The following is a 16,730-nucleotide window of genomic DNA, read 5'->3' on the forward strand; positions in this document are numbered from 1 at the left end:
AATATTTATGATAACTTTCTTTTCGTAAGGTCCAATTGCAGTAACATCAAAACGTTACAGAAATATAAAAATTCCTAACCAAATAACTAAATACGTAAATTTTTTTATATTTTATTTAGTTTTAGTCTAATAAATAAATTGAAAAATAAAAAATTTTTTATTTTATATTTTCGATTTCCTCTTTTATGCAAAATTATCTATTATTTCTTTCTTGAGGCCACAGTTTTAGGATATTCTGTGTGTATATCACATTATTTAAGTATTTGTGCTTTTTCATGGAATTCGAAAGTAGATAATAACTGCATAATAATTATAAATTAGACAATTATATATTTATACCGATTCCAATATTTCCCAGTACAATCAAGATCAAACATTTTTCTCAATGAATGATCAGATTGGGCCATTTCACACTGCGTGAAAATGCCAGCTGGGAGTCTCGCGCTCGCGACGTACAGACATAAACACTATACGGACTACAAACTGCGCACTGTACACCACTGTACACTTTACCGAAACGTTCGCAAATCACGATGGAATGCCGCCAGACTGGTGTGTGCGCGCGCGCGCCATACGGTGACACACAGAGCAAACGCAAGCAATGACCTGCGTCATGCAGTTCTTACGTAAGGAAATAATACCAAAATAACGTACCCACCGAAATAACAAATTTCGACAATCTATTTCAGGCAGAGAAGGAATTGTAAAAATTTCTTTTTACAGATAACGTGCCACAGGTATTCGATGATAGCACAATGTACATCCACATAGATGACGCAGCAGACGACACTTTGCGCAGTAAATTAAGAAATTTTCGATTATCGCTTATGAAAAATTCTAAAGATCAGAGAAAAAGATTTTATAGCTTCCTTTCCACATTTTCCTTTTTTTTTCATTGATACTCGTAAAGTTGCTGCAATAAGCTGCGCTTATCGTAGCAGTGTGAAAACACGTTCCTTTATAATCAAAGAAAGAAAGCTCTGTGCAATCGAACGAACAACGGGAATGAGAAAATAAAGATGTCGTTCAAGTTGTCGGGCGCGAAATGGCTACCGGTTTTGTGCATTTCTTGCAGGAATACATTGCTTATTTTTACTTCTCAATTTAAATTAAAATCGATCTGTTGTAGTCAAGTTGTAATCACGTTTTGTCAAAGTATAAACGTTACGCAAGTATTTCAAAACAATTATCAGTGTTTTGTTGCATATATTCTTGAGATGAGTTACAAGTACAAAAGCAACTCTTGAATTATCCGAGAAAGCAACTCAGTAATAAGTCTTAATATCAAAGTATCTTAATATTAATATTGAAATGTTTTAATATTAAAATGTGAATTACTGTTTCAGGATCAAATCTTATTGTATAACAAGTATAACATTTAGTGAATTTGTGCTTTATTTTGATGAATAAGACGACACTCACTCAGATCGTCCAAGATTTAGGTCAGGAATGTCCACAAATCAAACATAAACCAAACAATAGAGTTATCAAGAAAAACATAAATATATACAATAGATTCAGCATTAAAAAATGTCACCGTCTAAAGTTACGGCTAAAGATATCAAATTTGAAGCTAATTATAAAGCTATGATTTTATATCTTATCTGGACTAAATCTGATTTAGATATACTTGTGACATAGCTCTGTCTCTACATAAAACTATTTATTTATCAATCAAAACTATTTATTTAATTAGAAAAAGTAAATAAACAGCCATAAGATGAACTTATCCCAACCGTCTTCATGTTGCGCTTATCCTTAGTAAACTGATATGATTTAAAATCGATGTCTTGGAGTTTATGAAAAATTATTGTCAACATTTTCATCTAAAAAAGAGATAACAAATCTACCGTAATGGCATATTAAAAAATAAAAAATTCGTATGCATTTGTGAAAATTTTTCCCCAAGAAACGACGGTCATCTCTTTGACAAGGAATATGGTAATATATTCTATCTATATAATATATAGATATATGTATATATATATATGAAAAAGGCTGTATATACATAGTTTATGACATTACTGTACATAACTGTAATATATGCGGATATGACTCCTCTAACGTTCGCGGCAATTAAGTAGAATTACCGAGTTGCGGTACCATAGTCACAAGTTGCTCATTATAATGTGCATTCTTCGTATAAAACAAATCTTTCTTTCGACGCATATAAGAATTGCTCAAATAAAAGCAATAATGTAGATAATAAGTTGAGGAATTCGTTATTGATACATAACAACGTGAGAAAATAACTCGATGGTTATCTAATCTATTGTATTTATCCTAGCTATGTTTGCCATTTAAAATCATTGATTGTTCATATCAATACCGAAGTTTCAATACATAGTAGATACAATTTTGCATCAAAGTGCCACGAATATATATATATATCTATGTTTTCGCAGAACTCTCTCTTTCTCTCGTAGCAACACGAGCATTCTCATCGCAATAATCATAAGTAAAAATTCATATTCTTTGTTAGCATATTCTTTGTTCAAATGTACATAGAATAAAATGTATTTAAGAAGAAAATCAAAGAGGGAATAACTTAACAACATTATCAAAGGCAGGATCCCATCGTATTTGTATGATTCATTGAGTGATTCATTGTCGAACCATTTTATTTATGTTAAGTGAATGATAAATTCAGAAGTGATATATTTTGATAGAATAAATTCAAGAAATACTTTTATAATTAAATTATATAACAGAAAGAAAAATTATTATCATACAAAAACATTAATTTAAAGAAAGAGAAGAACTTACCTAGATTCCTTCGTCTTCTGAATCTTCCGCCTGCGATATCACGAATCCACCTGTAACATACATGCGAAAATTAGTTGTAAATCATCTCGATTGTAATAATGCTTTGGTGGCAAATAGTTGTAATTTTCTTAATTGGCACCAAGAGAAAGGGATGGAAGAAAAAGGAATGTAATCGCAGCACTAACCGCGCTCTCGAGAACAACGCGCGTGATGGTTTAGACAATATGATCGCCTTAGAGAACTCGTCGTTGTTTTATTCCTTCGTTTATATTGGCCCCTTCGCAGGGATTGATTCAAGCCTTGAGAAGAGCAGACTGTACGTTATGGATTAAGCGCATAGTCATCGCGCGCGGTCGAGACGAAATCGAAAGAGTGGATCCGCATGGGACGCGTAGCTCGGGAGCTCAGGAGCTTGTCATTATATTCACATTATAATCTCATCAGGATATTCCTCTGCTTAGTCGGACAGCTACGAAAATACGAAACCTGTGCCCTGCCCTACCTGTTCTGCCCTACCCTTGCTTGTCTCGTCCCGCATGCTTCGCTGCTTAAAAGATTCAATAGCTTTACTTACAAAGAATCTCTCTAGATTAATAATCGAATTATATTTTTAAATCATCAATATCGTATTATTTATCTTATGTTCAAATTTTCCGTATTTTCTTATTCAATTTTAATTATATTAATATCATAATTACAAACAATATAAATTCTCAATAAAAAAAGATTTATCTCTTAATCAAAATTTTTAATTTGTGGCAAAGTATCTACTCCTATCTCTTTATTCTCCTTTTTTACAGACTGATAATCATTATTTAAAGTTACAAAAAATCTGGATATTGCACGAAGAATTTTTCCAACGATATTAATTTTTTTCAATAGAATGCTGAACTTTTTAATTTGCATTTTGGTATTTGCTGATGGAATTGGATGAATGTTTGGACAACAAAATAGTCACGGGTTATCAAAATTACACTTTATATTTCCGTCTTATCCTTTCACGTAATTTCACTTTCCCGCTCTTTTGTAACATTTGTATAATCATTAATGGATCACCCTATATTATACAGAGCCGTAGAGAATCGCGATCAAAACGGTCTTCTATTTTATTCATTTTCCTTGTCATTGCTTACGCGCTGGTGAAAGCCATCGACGATAACCTACTCCGATGCACGATGGCAGCAACAGTTGCAGCTAGCGGCAGCCAACTTCGCGAAAGGAGGAATCCCAATTACGCCCGAGCATGCACTCTGTGTATACAGTACACTGCGAGATACTTGCAAAATAACGCGCATACTGGTTTACTTTGTCGGAAACATGCGGCTGCAATATGAGAAAAGGAAGGGATGGAAATAGTGATGGGCTCAAGATACATCGAATACATGACAATCGTTCGAATATACGTAACGAATTTTCAAAATTTCCAATTATTTTAAATATCTGAAATCGAAAGATTTCTGATAATCTTGAAAGTATTTCAAATATTTTACAAACATATTCATTTCTTTTATAATACTTGACATTATTATTTCAATTTTTATTTTAGACAGATAGATATGAATAATAATTTTAAAGAAATACAAAAATTTTAGATATTTCAAACACTTCTCTAGGAAATATTTCCTAGATGTGTTCAAAGGTTTTAAATATTCAAACCTTTTAAATCACTTAAGATTTTAAAAAATTTTAAATTTGATGTAATATTTTAAAAAATCTGAATTTTTGTACGATTAAATTATTTGAAAAATTTCAAAAAAAAATTCAAATTCTTATCATTGAATGGAGGTTGTAAAGAAAAATCGGATGAACGAAAAGAAGCAAGGAAAAGAAGGAAGAGCGAGAGGAAAAAGAAAAAAGAGAGAGAGAGAGAAAGAGAGAGAGAAGAAAAGAGAAAGAGAGATATGTAAAAGAAGATATACAGAATGAATAGAGCGCAGGAAAAGTAGTTAAAGAAGAAGAAAAAGATAGATATAGATAATTCTTCGCACAGCTGTTTCCAGTTTCACCTTTCTCCTTCTTCCTCTCGAAACTTCTCCATTTCTCTTTTTTTTTTGCGACCTCTTTCTTCCACTCTGACTTCCATCTTTCTTCTCTTTTTTTTTTAATCTCACTTCCTCTCTCTCTTTCTCTCTCTCTCTCCTTCTTCTCTCTTCTTCCCTCTCTCTTTTTCTTTCTGCCTCCTCTTTCTCTCTTATCTTTCTCTTTTATCCTTCTCCCTTCACTGCTATTCACGTTTCATTTTATCTCTCGCTTCCTCCTTCTGTACGACCAATTCTTCGCATTATACCAGGTTGTGGCGTGGAATGCGGGCGTCCTTCGTCCGCTTCAAGCCAACGTCCAACCGATGAGCCCCGCTAGCATTATCCTTCGTCGATCCTTCGCACGCGCTCCTTAGGGCTCGGTAAAATTAACCGGGAATACTCGCTTGAAAGAAATACCCGTTGAGAGAAATATCTCGCACTCTCTTCTCTTCGTCTTACTTTAGTAAATCTCGCCGTTGCGCTTGACGCGCTCTTTCGGATACACTGCTGATGAAATTATCGCGAGTTATTCAAGTATAACATTAGGAATAAAAATGAAAGTAAATGTCAATGTTTCAATGCTTTCATTTCAATAGAAACGCATTATCATTGTATTCAATTATCAGTTATTGATTGAATAAAATCATACGTTAGAGAAAATTATCTTTTATACTATATTTTTGAAAGTTTTTGAATTTGAAAGTGTTTTTCCTCATTTATCAATTGTATCCACATTACGATTAATAAACAATAAACAATTTATAAATTGTCTATCGTTAATATGTTTTCTTAATAATTCTAAAGATAAAACGAGAAAAACATTGATTGAATGCTAATCGATTTTTATTACTGCTGCGTAATAGTTTTTTATAAGAGCTCCCATAATGTCTCACTTAAAATCAAGGACCTTGTGAAGCTCATTGTGAAGATTATGACGGTCAAGGTCAATAAGATCGATGTCAAATTCAAGGTCTAAAAATATTTTTTAATATTTGAAATACAGATGTTTTGATTCCATATTTCGTTTTAAATTCTCTAATTTTTCATGTCTCACTAGCCTTTTCTTCTAATGTATAACCTCACATAGTTTTCAATCAAAGGATTCAAATTGAAATTGCCGTAAAATCAATCTTCAGTTTTAACAAACGCGGGAAATTCGTTTTTGGAGTAATGCGTTTATTTTAATTTATTTGTTAGTAAACAGCCATCTTTTATACATTCCCATCATTTGTAAATTTGAGCGTAACTTAAAATTATGCGGGTTGTAATGTTCATTTCTCTTATCACGATTTTTTTGTTTACACAATGAATTACATCAAATGCGTTTACGTATTACGTGGATAGTATTGATACATTTTACTGTTTTTATTAACCACGAACATATAATGTTTAACGTTACATATAACATTTCCAATTTATTAAAAGTTAAATTACGAGCATTCTTTTTTTATTAAAAAAGATATGATTATAGCAATACGATTTTCATAAATATCTCATTCATATAAATACAAATTATACATGACCAAATGTTATTCTATTATTTCGTTGTCATGATCGACTAATGATATACCAATGTTTATGTGTTCGAATCTTATCAGCTGTATCTTGCTTAGAAATTTATTAGAATTCATTTACTTAGAATTTATATGGCAAAATTATTCAATTAAGAATTATCGTTTATATATCATTATTCGATCTAATTCAACATCGAGATATCTTTAATGTTTAAAAATTTGAAGATAATACGAATTTATGATTCTCAAATTTTATATCTTTAATAAAAATGTGATAAGAAAGAATTATATATTAAGAGTAGTTATTATTACTTTTATTTAATATATTTGATATTAATGCTTACTAATATATTTTGTCATTTCCTTTTAATATATCAAAATATACCAATATATTTCACAATCACGATATTTAACGACGTTTAATGTCACATTAGAACAGATTATATCGTTCGAATCTGTACTGCTGATTTTCGGGTAGACGACCGGTAACTATACGATACATTATCTCACAGTTAGTGGCGGATGACACAATAGAGTGCATTGACACTCCATTCGCATTATTCCGATAGCGTCCCACCTCATGCTTAGCACAGATACACATGCTCGCTTGGATGCGCATAGAGAATCCACGGAGGTAGTGGTACTTTCACCAGGTAGCCGGATTCCATGATGCACGCGGATAGCCAAGAGCAGCCCACTTTTGAGACTGCATACCACTTGAGCACATACTGCACGCCATGATCATGTCAAAATTAAAATATTAATTCTAATAATATGCAATTTATATGGAATGTACAAATGTTTCACATACGCGGCGATGTATTCTTATTTAAAATTATATATTACAACGAAAGTTTTATTTAGTTTCATTATTTGCAAGAAAACAATAGCAAAATATACTACATTTGGCAATTAAAGAAATTTTATTGCTTCACAATCGCGAAACACGAATCAATTTGTCTTTATGTAAGACAGTTTGCAAATTCGGCAAAATCATTTTCAGTAAATAAAATTAACATTCTTAACAGGGCTTTTTGTTGTCCATGTAATAACTGACAAAATTCACAATGACAGCACAAAATGCTATGCACAAAGTGCTATGCCGGCAAATTTTTTTTCTTCGTGTATGCCTCTTGATACAAAAGAACCTTTGATCAATAGAATTTTAAAAAATGTTAATGAAGAATAATATCGAAAATCTTCGTGAATAGATACATAGCTCAGCACTCCGTAAGAAATCTTTGAGAGTCATTTTTTAACAATAATGAATAATTATTAACTAACGTAATAAAAAAAACAATCGGCGGATTTTTTACTGTATGACGACATCGTATACTTTTATTAAACGAATGTTTGTATGTATTAATGGATATCATTTTGAATATTTAATAAAAATATAAATTTAATAAAAATAAAAAATATTTAATAAAAAAGATGATTTAATTATTTTTCACTTAATTTTCAATATTTTTCCTAAAAAATCAGCATTGGCTACACAGAAAGAACAATTTTGCTGAAATATCTAAAAATTATTTTGTTGGAATCAAAATAATTCTGTAGAAAATTCAAGCATATAAATAAGATTAATGACCAATGTTGCAAAAAATTTTAATATTTTGATAATCAAGTTGAGTGTCCTACATAATAATTTTGATAGTTTAATAAAATTATTTTCAGACCTATATCTAGCTAAATTTTTAGATATTGCGACAAACCCATTCTTTTCGTACATTGTTCATCTTCTTATGCGTACATGAAAGCATATCGCGAATTTATTTCATCATTTTTTGTATGAAATCTAACTACATGAAAAGACAAATTAATTTAATTAAATATTATAAAATGATAATAACCGAACAAGTTTTTACTAAGAAGATGTACAAGAATTCAAGATTCATGTAATAATTTAATTAAATAATTTAATTAATTAGCTCACAAATCGAAAAAATTACTAATATGAATAAAAATATTTTCACGGAAAAAAAACGACTACGGTTGCCACAACTAAAAGTTGACCATACATTTTTTTATTACAAGAACTATAGTATGATTATGATAACCGTAAAATTGGAATAGCTTAATGATTATGGCTGTGTTAAGATAGTCTATCTTACGGTTATCATAACAATGTATTGATAGGCGAAAATTATCATTATTTCTAGGATTGTGGCAATCATAGCATTTTTTCTGTACTGGAATGCTAAACATCTCTTGACATAATATTTCATATCTTTCACATCGACAGAACTGAGGGCATTATTTTAATTTATTATAATTTTACACGATCCAATTTTACCGATTAAATCGCAGACAAATTTAATGCATCCGTGCTTTCGCGGGGACAAATATTTTCACTACAGGGTATAAGCATTGGTCGGCATGCCACGTCGATTTCATAAAGCGAAAAAATCTCGGGTATTATTTGCCGGGTCATAACGGCCTCCAGCTCAACCTCGAAAGATATTTTGCGCCGGTTATTTACACAGAGTAAACACATGACTGCATAGGTTGGATCTAAGGTGTGTGAGACATAGCGATTTGAACAGACACATAACATAGGGATTAATAACTTATAATATCGGTAGAACGTTAGATCACGTAGCCCAAAACATTCCATCGTACTACAATACAAGATCGAGGGTTCTTTTCTCTTCCTTACCTCGTACCGGAAACGCGAATCGAGTCGCGGATATGCTATATCCCACATTATTTCTTCGAGTTTAATTGTTTTGATGCCAGGCCTAAATCAAATTTTTTTCTTTTCTTTTTTTTAATTATTTTGATACATCACTTTCATGGTATATTACATGTCATATGACCCCTGATGTCGATTACAAGGAATAAATCTGTCTTTTTATAAAGATACGATGGAGAAATATTTCCTTCAACTGCTGAGTACGATTTATTTACTTCTGTAAGAAATGTGTGAATGAAATTTATTCGCGTGTACATATCAAGAAGTATATGAATTCTCCTCTATAGAAATATAAACTATATATTCTTATAAAATAGAATTATAACTAATTTATAAAATATATGTGCAAATAGTGTTAATTTCAATCGTATGTGCCTAATTTAATATTTTGGTAAATGATGAAAACGATGAATGAACGTATAAAATCTTCAAGAACCTCTAATAAAATTTTTAACGTCAGTAGCATCTATTTAACTATTGTGCATTGAATAAATTTATTCGTCAATTAAAATTCTTTGTAATAATATTAAAGAAATAATTATAATTGTATAATTACATTGATTATATAAATATAAGTAAAAGGAATCTGTCCTTTAAACGAAGATATTTTATCTTATTATTTTACAATGTAAACATATCTATCATTTGCTCTTACAGATTTTTTAGTCGACTAAAAATAACATTCATTTTAATATACCGGATATGTCGATGAATCACTATGTAATTAGTAATATCACTGGAATCTGAATAACTGAATTGGTAAGATATTTATCACTCAGAGAAAAAAGTCGTATCAGTAACTATAAATTTGTAGTGAAATAGCGCCTCAATTATATACATATTATTAAATTCTAATAAAAATACTAGATTAAGTGAACTAAGAAAATATAGTACATTAACCATACAATCAATTTATAAATGGTTAATATTATTATATTTTCTTAGTTCACTTAATTTACTTATTGTTGTTATTGTTGTTATAAAGCTTTATAATACATAGTTACAAATTTGTGTATGCATTTCTTATTTATTTTTGTCTTCCAAGTTTGAAACCAACACTGCGCCTTTTATCGTAAGCTGAGTAGTTTCCTTCTTAGGAGAAACTGAACTCCGCTACGTCCCTCTGGTGACAAAGCCGCGTACTACTCGTAGTGAGCGACACTTTAAAAATTTTTGTCTAAACTAAAAGAAAAATGTAATTGTTATATCTATTTGCATGAAGTCCAAGTAACTACTCAATGTAGTTGAGTCACTATTTCACTACCAATTAATAGTGCATACAATTTGTTACCGTGACTATATTTTTATAATATTCAGCACTACTTTAGTTTCTATTACTTTGTAAAACTAGTTACAGGTACTTCAATTGCAAAAGTTGCCAAATTTATAATTGCTACAACTATTTCGTTTTTTCTCAGTGATTCAGTAAAGAAGAAGGTTCAATTTTTCGACATAATTTCCGTAATACCAGTTTCTCGTTAATAAAGCTTCTAGGATATTTAACTGTAAACGATACATTGATTACTAATATTAATTTAAATATGCAAGATGGTGATTTTATTTTAAAAAAGGATCGTGTAAAATAGAAATCGGTGTAATAGAGATATCGTTATGATATTTCGGACTCGCATATATTAATGTCAGACGAAAAAAGCGCATATTAGATATTATTCGCTTCTTGAAATTAAATAAAGTTTTTTTAAATTTTCAGATGTTAGCAAACTGTTAATATTACATAAGCACTTAAGGAAGGATTAAATTAGCCATTCATGATTCATAGAGGAAAAACTAATAAAAGAAGTTTCTAAGATTGAGTTTTATTACATAATCGTTGGTTTTTTTCTGCGTGCGGTGCAGTGGGGAGCATCGAGACAATGATTGGCGACACCAAGAATCTACCGTTTCTTAGATATTAATATTCACGTCAATAAAACAAATAGCGGCAACGACTGTAAAATCGTTTCGCGCCTACAATCCAGATATTTCCGTAATGCTTTAGTCATACCTGCGCGTGATTCTATGCACTTTCATAGTGCAGTAGCGTAGAAAACAATATGCGATATAATATACCGATGTGTCTAATGATATAAGAGGATAATCCGTTTTACATAAATTATCCTATCGAACTTAATTAGTTGAAATATCTCTAGTATTTTTGAAGATACAGAAAATTACAATTAGAGTTCCGGTTAGAGATAACGTGCACGATAAATACACCCAATGTTCGAATAAATGAATGTATTATGAATATGAGTATACTTTTTTTTATTCATCGAGAAACGAATAGATACTTTTCATTCGGTTTGATTAGATATTTTTGTGAATAGGATTATAAATATGTTTTATTTTACATTCGCTTCCACTCTGTATTATTTGTACATAATTTATAAATATCCAGTAAACAGAAATATGTAAAAATAATGAAACAGACAGAAGAACAATTCGGACTTTAAACTAAGTATCTTTTTTAAATTATATAAAATTATTCATACGTTCCTGTTGCGCATCCAATTCCTCAATTAACATTCCAAGAAAACCACATCCGTAAAAAAATATGAAAAGAATAATGTATGTGAACAGAATCATTATCACAATTATTTTTTTCCACATTCAACTAACGATTTCATGAAGACAAGATTTAACAATATGTTGTTTAATCAAAGCAACGGTTCCTTATTGAAGTTTCTTTTTAGATACATTTTGTTTGAATACTTTGAATGAATATTCGTGAAATAATCATATTTTCATAAATATTTTTGAAAGCCCACAGTTTTGAATGAATACGAATACACTGAAAAAAAAAACTAAATTTTAATAAATATTTCTTTAATAAATGAATATTTACTAAATATAAACATGTAATTATTTGATACAAAAATTAATCTGATTTAACTATTCATCTTTTGTATTGAATAAACATTTATTTACTGTAAGTAAACGTTTACGGAATACTATTCAAAGAAATATGTATGAAGGTTTAGTTTTTGAATAAATTATACAATTTGATTACAAATTTTCATTTTCATCGGTCACACTAGTTAGGGGAGGAACCGAGCTCCGCAGTCGAATTAAGTGTGGAATATCCCGTCGGCGCGTATTCCGTATTCCTACGCTACGAAGGCACGCAGACCTCGACTCGACGGCGCAGTTGAGCGAATGTGCGAATACCGCGGGCGGCTAGTAGTAAATCGCACAAATCGCGAACGGGCGCATGCGCGTCCGCCGTGGAATGCGCGCTCTCGCGTACCTTTACCTCCTCCTCATCCCCTCGCCAACCCTCTCGCATCATCTCCCTGGCTCCGGCCCTTCTACTCGCTCACCCCGCCACGCCCCCCCCCCCCTCTCCCTCTCCCTCTCCCTGCCACGTCCCGCCGACCCGTCCAGTTCGCGGGGCCATTGCAATCTCTTCTTTGTTGCTTTGCCACGCCGCGCTGCACCGTTTCGGTACGCGCTGCCTTGTACGCGTCACACTACGCGGCTCATTTCATTCGGCGATGTGATGTCATACACTACGTTGAATACGCGATGTATATGTGAATGCATTGCGCGTGCATACCCACGCATGTGCGTACTTGTGAAGGAAAAGAAAAATTGGAAAGCGCGCAGATATGTATCCGTATTTGTGCGCACATTTATGTGTATCACGTCGCGCCGCGATTTTGGATATTTAAATAAGCGCTTTCCAATTCTTCCACATACTTTCTGCCTTTACTTTAAATATTTATAATATTACTGACACAGAATTTCTATATTAATTGCGAGTTGCAACTGTTGGACAAGTATTTCAAATTTGTAAATAACTCAAAGAGCCTCGTTGGGATCTTCGTATCAAGTTGGTGAACTTAATTCAATGAAAAGTTGTGGAAGTGAATTACTAAAATATTTCACGAAAATATCGCAAAGATGTTAATAACGATAATTTAACGAATCTTGCTATATAAATCCATTCAAAATTCATATTAAAATATATATTAAGGATAAGCAGAAGTTCCGCGACCTCTCTCTTTTCCTCCCTCCCTCTCTCTCTCCATCCCTCTCGTTCTCTTCATGCTTTCCTCCCCCCCCCTTTCTCTCTCTCTTAAGAGTGACCTCTATATATTTTATAAATATAAATGTGTGTGTGTGTATGTGTGTGTATAAATGCATTATATAAACGTATATAATTTTCAAAATTTGATGTAGCAATTTTCTGGAGCTTAAAATTTGAAATGCAAATCATGCGTCTCGACGGCATACAAGACATGCACATCCCAATTTTTATTCATTCTCATATTCATATTAAATATCCTGATATTGAATATTTCAAAAATAATTCGCGACACGACTAAATTAGCTATTACTCCTATTTTCATCGATACGGTCGATCGGAATTCTAATTCTCCACGATAATTTAATTCTAATGTCCGTTTCTATTAACGTAAATTAACTTTGATCTTGGTTTAACTTACTTTTTACCTTTTTCCAGTTTTAAAATAATTAGAAAATGATAAAGAATAAATTAAATCAAAATTAAAAAATAAATCTAATCTTACATTGAATGGAACCGGGCCTTATTCGATTGTTATCGAGGAGAGGATATAATCGATTCGCAAAATGCAAGAAATTGCAGCACGTCGCGGCTCGTTGCATTAATCGGGAGGGGAGGGGGGAGGGAGGGGGAATCGTCGGCTGCGCGCGAAAACGTGAGGGCCGATTGAAACGTGTTGCGTTCATTAATAGCGAAGCGAGTTGTGGCACGCGAATTAGCGTCGATGTCATGCGGCGAGTATTATAAGTAAGTACATGAATCGAAGGAGCGCGGCGCACCGTTCACCCAATACGACGGAAAGCGGGGATCGTTCGCTCGCCCTTACCTTTTCTTTCGCGGTGTCTTAGCCGATGGTCTTCACGGTCGATGATTTATCTTCGCGCGAAGGGCATCTCGGGGCGGCGTGCGTAATCCGGTTAATCCAACGTGACACAAGAGAGACGTGCGGCGCGGTTTAGCCGCGCAACAGGTGGTCGTCGAAGGTAAACACTCGCGGCGGCATTCGTATAATATACAGGGCGCACAGCACACAGCCACAGATTTGTCGCACGACGCGCGCTCGCGTCTCGTAAAACGCTCCGTCCAACGCTCCCACTCGCGACGGTTTTCACATTCGACTCACAAACGCTTCCCGTAAGAAGCCACCGTGGGGAACACTTACGGATTCGAAGCCGCGGCGCGGGCGGAATCGATTCGCCTCCGTCGCGCGCGACCAACAGTTCTCTCGGTAATCTCGGTATTCCGCGCGCGCGCGAACGGTATTCTCCACTGCGAATGGCCGCGCGAGGAACGTCGCGCGATGAGAGTTTCCAGCAGCGGGAACGTGAAGCGGCAACGAACGCGCGGCGCGCAATCACGACATTTTACACCGGCAGCCGGCGAGTGACTGACTTGACTGACTGACACTGGCGGTACGCACCGGCTCGCGCTCCACCATCGGCTTCGACTCCAAACTCTCCGGCACCAGCTTGCTATACTCGGGATAATCAATCTCACAAGGGACCGTCTTACATGTGATATTCGAACATTAAAGTTCAAAGTCGAAAAATCACCTTTCAATATAGATATTTTAGATGGACTTGGCTGGAATCACTCAAAAAAGTGATCTTGCAAGTACAAAAAATAGCTGGAATAGATCAATTTCTAGCAAGTATTGCGATATTGGATATGTATTGCATCTAATCATATAGATGACAGAGATAGAATTTAGATTTGTGCTATAAATTCTATGTGTATGATACATAATTTTCTATCAGATACAAAAAATAGTTATAATTCTAGCTGGAGCAGCAAAATATTTTTTTGCGTGATATATTTGGCCATTTTAACTTGTTGTTAGACACAAAATACATCGAGAACAATATATTTTTGAAAAAAAATGTTTCAAATAAGTGTGTTGTAGGATTTGAAGAGGACTGTAGCCTACTTGGGCTTAATGTAAGGCCCTGGACCAAAAATCTAAGTATCTCACCTGATGATCCTCTTCAAATCCTACAACTTGTATTTGAAATATTTTTTTCAAAAATGTATTATTCTCGAGATATTTTGTGCCTAATTGTTAAAATGACCAAACATGTTCCGGTTCAAGTTGAGGATTTCACAGAATCCATAGGATGTCAAGATTTGACCATCTACAACTTTTGTGCAACTTTGTACTGTAAGGGAAGCGACATTCTTCATGTCGAAATTATCCTCGTTTCTCAAGAATTGAATGTATTAATTATCGATTGACAATCTCTCTCGTGTCCCTTATCTATTTCTAATATCATACAATTAAATATATTTTAAATTATATGTTAAATTTGGTTCTTGCTTTCACATAGTCTTATATGATGTTTTTTTAAAATCAAGCGCCTATGATACAATTATGGTTCCTCATTCAAAATTTTGTATTCGACCAATTGAAATCGTGATTGGTAAACAAGATGTGGCCTCGCGGCGATTTAAATTCAAATTCAAATTCCTAAAATAGAACGAGTACCTAATTCAAGGATTTAACTTCTTAATAGTATATTTAACTTAATAGGAATCGTATTCATTTTTCAGTGTCCTAAAATTTCAGAGAATTGTATGTTTATGTAATAACGCTTTTTAGGCTTTTACGGGTATTATCTTCAAAGATACCAAAAAGTTTGCGGGGTATCATCCATTTTTAATGCCAATGCATTAACACAGCGATAACCCGCAAATTCTTCTGGTATATTTATGTAATAAAATGAAATTAAATGGACTATTCAAGAAAAAGAAAGCGCAACTAAACGTAAGTCCATATTACAAACACATTAAAGATTTCTAGTAATCGAGAATGGATTGTGAAATGGATTCAAATTTTCAGAAATACGCATTCGCGGATTAAAATGAATCCTTTTCAATCCGAAATGCATTTTTGTTTATAGGAATTGCATGAAGCACATTTTTTTAATGTAAAAATAATATCAGCTTTTTCTGTACATCGTGAACACTGTTCAAAATTCTGAATAGGAAATGTAGTTTCTGAAACCATCTATATATCCAATTGAATCTAATTAAATCTAATTGAATCCAATTGAATTTGAATTGAATCCAATTGGATCCAATTGAATAAAAAAAAAGTTTTTGCTATTTAAAATACGCATTCAGAGATAAAATTTCAATCCATTCTCGTTTGTTGGGTTAACGATTGCGAATTGAAAATTTGATCAATTTAATAATTTTTATCAGTTTCATTTTAATTGATTAAATTTTAATTTTTAATTTGTAATCCTTATAATTTCCAACGTATAGTTTGATGCATTCTTTAAAATAAAGACAGAAATCCGTTGCAAATGTAATTTATTGCATCTAATTCGAACAGCATTTTTTCTCTTCATTTTAACAAAATATCGCCTCTAATATAACTACCAATAATAGTAATGCTGAAAAATCATTTAGAACACTGTGACTGTTGTGACATCGTATTTATCGTATGGTCAGTAAAGTATAATCGGAATACAGCCATTGTGGTATAAGGTCCGCATGCGCGTTAGCACCCAATGAACACGTTCGACGACCTTAAGTCCTACACACAATGGAATAAATATTAGAACCGGAACAAATATATATTATTAAATATCATGCGGGGTCTACAATAGAAGTCGTAGCGGTCGTAGGGTCTTAAGTCGTAGAAAATTGACCAATCACAGTTGATTATTCTTCTCATATTCGACTGTGATTGGTCAATTTTCTAC

General features: G+C 32.9%; 2 protein-coding genes across 2 annotated transcripts in view; both read right to left on the reverse strand.

Annotated features, from left to right (window-relative positions):
- LOC108729956 (protein expanded) overlaps positions 1–14,385 on the reverse strand; it is a 36,483-nt gene extending 22,098 nt beyond the window's left edge. The window contains 2 exon segments of the mRNA XM_018459364.1: positions 2,767–2,816; positions 13,850–14,385. The gene's annotated coding sequence lies outside the window, so the exon portion shown is untranslated.
- Positions 13,110–16,730, reverse strand: part of LOC108729961 (Sterol regulatory element binding protein) — a 16,588-nt gene continuing 12,967 nt past the window's right edge. The window contains exon 9 of the mRNA XM_018459377.1: positions 13,110–13,131. The gene's annotated coding sequence lies outside the window, so the exon portion shown is untranslated. The remainder of the gene's footprint in view (positions 13,132–16,730) is intronic.

The sequence above is a fragment of the Mycetomoellerius zeteki genome, unplaced genomic scaffold (assembly GCF_001594055.1).
Source record: "Mycetomoellerius zeteki isolate Tzet28-1 unplaced genomic scaffold, Tzet1.0 scaffold119, whole genome shotgun sequence".
NCBI lineage: Eukaryota > Metazoa > Arthropoda > Insecta > Hymenoptera > Formicidae > Mycetomoellerius > Mycetomoellerius zeteki.